Source organism: Benincasa hispida, chromosome 6, assembly GCF_009727055.1.
Source record: "Benincasa hispida cultivar B227 chromosome 6, ASM972705v1, whole genome shotgun sequence".
Lineage (NCBI taxonomy): Eukaryota > Viridiplantae > Streptophyta > Magnoliopsida > Cucurbitales > Cucurbitaceae > Benincasa > Benincasa hispida.
Window position 1 is genome coordinate 12,704,626 of NC_052354.1, and position 5,315 is coordinate 12,709,940.

The window sequence follows — 5,315 nt, forward strand, 5'->3', positions numbered from 1 at the left end:
GATACGTGTTAGATATGTGAAATGAAGTATCTAATTTTTTTTTCTTTTTTTAATTTTGGATACACGTATCCCCTTCAAGATATGTGAAGGGGATACGGCAAGCTAAAATTTGTCAATTCTTCCTCTTCAGCCCAATAGCCCATTAACACAAAAATAACCCGCTTACTACTTAGTTTTATATTTTTATTAATATAATTATTAAATTATAATTTATAATATGGTATTAATAATTTAATTTATAAATTAAAAACAAAAGTAAAACTAAAAAAGAAAAGTAAAAAAAAAAAACCCTAAAACTAAAAGTCGAAAATTCTCATCTATCTGACAGCAGTTCCCTTCCAGTTCTTCTTCTTCCCTTCGTCTTCCTCTTCATTTCACCAGTTCACTTCTTCAGTTCTTCTTCTTCAGCCCAGTCGACGACGGCGGCTTCGACCACTCCAGTAGAGTCCAGATTCGTCTCAGCCTAGACGATGACTTTGATAACTTCAGTTTGTTTATTCGTTCTTCAGTTCATTCATTCAGCGCATCAGCTCACCGTGGATGCCACAACACAACTCTTGTCTCTTCGGATTGGTCTCTTCGTTCGTTCAACTTAGTAAACTTTCATTCTTCCTTAATCCTTCTGTTCAGATTTTGATTTCCATTTCTTTTTTATCAAGTTTTCAGCTTTTCATTTTCAATCTCTAAAATTTCCATTTCTTTTGGTTTGAATCTTTGATTTTAGGGGTTTAATTTTAATTTTTAACGGTAGTAAGTTTCCTTTGGTTTGAATCTTTGATTTTAGGTGTCTAATTTTAATTTTTAACAGTAGTAAGTTAAAATTTTATTTTCCATTTACATTTCTTCTCAATTCTTGTTTATGCTTGCTCTGTTCTTGTTTAAATGACATCTTCATCAAGCCAAAGTCAATCATCAAATCCTTCCATAAACTCATCTTCCTCCATTGTTGAAGATGATACAAAACCTCTTTGGAAATATGTGACCAAAATTCAAAAATTAGGCGATGGGGGTGGAAATTTCTATTGGCAATGTAACCTTTGTAATATTTCAAAGAAGAGCTCTTATACACGGGTTAGAGCTCATTTATTAAAGATAAGTAGTCAAGGAATTGGACCTTGTTTAAAAGTCACTTCTTTCATTTTGAGTGAAATGCAAAAATTGGAAGAAGAAGTAAAGGCTCGGCTAAAAAAAAAAGATCCAAAGAATGTTCCCTTACCACTTCTGGTCATAACAATTGGTGGATTAATGTTAGTAATTCTCCTATTACAAGCAAATTTATCTTTAAGAAGTGTTAATGTTAGTATTGTTAGTAATTCATCTTTTGTCAAGGGGTACTCCAGAATATTCAAGAGGAGAGACTAAAGCATGGGACATTGCTGGAGATAGTTTTGATTCTTTTGAAGATGTTGGTATGTTGGAAGTAGCCAATTTATCCTTAGATGAACCAGAGTTAGAGGCTGATATTTTGGAAGATCATGGTGGTGGTGAAAGTGATGATGATGTTATGATGATTTAAGATTTGAGTGTTCCAAGTTTTTCTATTTTCTAGTCTTTATGTTACTAATTTGGTTTGTACTAAGAACTTTGTGGTAGGACAGAGTGATAATATTTCAAGTTTCTCTAGTTTGTCTTTGTATTAAGAACTTTTATGTTATTAATTTGATATCTTATGTTTTGGACTACATTTTAGTATCTTTCTTTATGGTTAAATTTATATATATGAAAACATAAAAATAAAAATGACGTATTCGTATATTAGTTTTTTAGAAATTGACGAATCGCCGTATCCGATCGTATCCATATCGTGTATCTATATCGGTGTCTATGCTTCATAGCAGCAAGGCATATTTGAAGCACGCAAAAACCATGACGGTCAGTTGCAACAAAAAAAATTAAGTCTTTTTTTTTTTTTTTTTGTTATTCTAACTAAACAAAAAAACCATTTGAGAATCATTTGAAGTGTATTTTTTTAAAAAAAAAAAACTCAATTTATGTGATATTAGACAGTAAATACAAGTAAATACAACTTGATAATTTAGGGTATATTTGGAATACAAATGTTTAATTTAAAAATTACATCATTTTAAAACAAATTAGAGTGTTTGGTGTCACGGTCATGCTTGTCCATGGCGTGTTGCCCATGGCTGCATGTCCGCCTCCACCTCTTTTTACCATGCGTTCATCCTATGTATTTCCTTTTGCTAGGTAGTTTACTTTCTATGTGCTTTTCTTAGTGTCTGACCGATCACCCATTTTCATATGCAAGGGTGACAAATGTGTTTTTTTTAGAATGCATTATATGGGGGTAAGACTAATCATCATATCTTCATACTAGTGAGTTGTATGCTATAAAGTTGTGTTGTTGCTTATTGCTTTCTAGCTGTACAACTAATCTTCTTTGCTTAATCATGCTTTCAAACATTTGCGGAAACCTTTTTCTCTACACCCGTTTTCTAAAACATTTTCTCAAGAACGGTGGTGGAGGTTGTGAGATACGCCTATTGTGCCATTGGCTATTCAGATTTGGATTGGCTGACTTGTTCGAGGGCGAGAACAAGTGTCGCACAATCGCTTCAAGACCCTTATTAAGGTGTGATTGTGATAGTTAGAATCAGAGCTAAGTTAGCTTGTAGAGTTGAGAAACTGTGATCATGTTTGCTACGAAACAGTTAGGCAAGTCCCATGTTGACCGATTGGTCAAGATAGAAGAGAAAATGCTCTAGGATGCTCGTCAGGGAATTTTTGACGAGGGTTGAGACCCTAGAGGCAAAAGTTGTGAGAACTAATACTTTTGAGCATGGAGATGGCTTGTCAAGCTTTATTACCCTTATGGAAGTGCGTGTCGAAGAACTGATAGCTCACAGAAAGCGATAATTCATATGGTGACTAAGTTATCTAAGGATTTTCGAGCCATCCTTAATGTTGTCCAGGAAGAGATTGCAGACATCAGTGCAAGAGTTAACCTCACCATGAGAGCGGTGGGAAATCAAGCCCCAACTGGGGGTACAGTCCAATTCAATAGGGTAAAAGTGTTAAGGTTGATGCCCTAAAGTCTTGTGTCCTGTAGTTTGTAAACACATTTTGTACGAATGCTTATGATGTATAATATATGATATTTACTTCACTTCTTGACTTTGCACATTGGTTGTTTTATTTGCTTTACCACCAACCAATAAACCAAAATCTCTGGTTGTCTTTATGTAACTTAAACATGTATCTGGTGATATACAAGTGGATCATGTCTTAGTGATAACCAAAATGGTCTATAGTATATGGATATAAGAGGGAAACCTTATCCTGGTAACGCTACGGATGCGGCCGCTTTGTAGAATAGTTATAAATGTTGGGACTTGTCACAGATGGTCTGATCCTGATCATTCATGTAAAGGACATGCGAGCGGGGGCGTCCTATACAAAGAGTTTGTATAAGACCCGACCATGAAATGTTAACGTCTCGTCATATAACCTCTTCATGATAGAGACTTCACTTCACTAGGATGATCATAGGTAACATGACCTCAATCCTAAGTGAGTTGGGAACTTCTACCATTGAGGGTGATCCTTTAATTTGCATGGGTGTGAGTGGCTAGAGTGCCGACTTAACTTACCACTTTGGGATTCGTCTGATTTGGGAGCTAGAAACTCAGCTACATAAGATGGAGTTCACTCCTTCCCCGAAGTAGGGGTAAGTAGATAGATTGCTCCCTTAAGGGCTGATCCTAGGACTTGAACGATGTGGCGCCACACACCTTCTCATGGCCTGAGAGGTGTTCACACATAGTAGGACTATGTTGTATTGTTCATTAGAGGGATAAGTGGTACTTAAGGAGTAAGATGTAACTACAGGGGCAAAACGATAAATTGGCCCAGCTATACTTACGAGTATCTATGAAGGGTCATCGTACGGATGATTGTGCAAGAGTGTAATAACATACAGTAGAAGTAACGAGGATCAATAAGCATTCAAATTCACTCATTTTGGCAGAAACTAAAGCATGCTCATCTAAAATAAGAGGGTTTGTGATCATACCTTTGAAGAACTCTTCATGATCTCGATCAAACAGTAGCAGTCTTCTCCAAAAATCACCATGAACCACCTCAAAATCTTCCCCACTATCCTCTTGAAGCTTTAGATCGAGTTGTGGGACTCAAGAACAACTTGAAGCAATGGAATTACATAGAAAAGCTCATAGCAGCACACGCTCGTAGAACTCTTCTTCAGCTTCGAAATTCTCTAAAATTTCTAATGGAATGTATGCCTCAAAATCACTCATTCTTCTTTATTTATTGCAGGTGAACATGCAAAGAAGAAATGTGCATGGCTTGCAGCTCATGCTTGGAGTTAATGAAGAAGAGGAAGTGGGTTTTGTGTGAGCATGAAAAAGATGATAATGGAAAACCATGAAATTCCATTTTGTGCATGTTTTTCCAATTTTCCAATTTATCTCAAAATAAAAATTTTGATTTTAAAACTAAAAAATTAATTTTCTAAAATTAATTTAAAAGATACTAATTAATTTAATATCAAATATTAAATTAATTTTTGCACAAATCCATCTTCATCTATTTAAATCATATTTAAATATATTCTCCTATTCTGTTTAATTTTGAACGTTTCAAATCAATTTCTAAAGCTACTCTAAAGCTTAACCATTTATGAGCTAGTAGGAGGACCTTGTGGACCTACAGATCATGGATTCCAACAATCTGAGATTAATCGACTGAACTCATTACAACGATCTAACCCCATTCGTTAACTAATGGGACACTCCATTATAGGCCATAATTGAACTCCCCTTACTGTAGATATGTTATGTCCACTTTATAACCATAATCAGTAAGTCGATCCTTCACAGGTTGCTTGTAATCACAACTGGGTCAATATAACCGTTTTACCCCCGTGAATACATCTTGCTCCTTAAGTTCCCACTGACCTTCTAATGAACAATTTTGATTCATAACACCGATGAATCAAATCCTTTCTCTATCATGAGAAGGCGGGGCCCGTTTGTTCAAGACCTGGAATCAGTACTTAAGAAAACACCCTGTCTACTAACCCTAAATCGGGTAGGAGTGAATTCTATCTTGCAAGTCTATGTCCCAAACTATTCATCCGGTCTTATCCCCAAAATGGGAAGCTTCTTGAGTAGTGTTGTTGGAATACTCTCACCGTTTGCAGATCAAAGGATAATTCCAAACAAACAGAAGTTCATAGCTAGCTTAGGATTAAGATCGAGTTAACCTAGATTATGAAATAGTCAGTTTTAACAGTAAACGATCGTTATAAAAAAATGACTATTTTCATGGTCCAGTCT

The 5,315-nt window shown here is 35.5% G+C and overlaps 1 long non-coding RNA gene across 1 annotated transcript; it reads left to right on the forward strand.

The window, feature by feature from the left end:
• Positions 1-316: 316 nt before the first annotated feature.
• LOC120080446 lies at positions 317-1,720 on the forward strand. The gene is made up of 2 exons (XR_005482515.1): positions 317-595; positions 1,341-1,720. It is a non-coding gene; the product is annotated as an uncharacterized LOC120080446 (long non-coding RNA).
• The last annotated feature ends 3,595 nt before the right edge of the window (positions 1,721-5,315 follow it).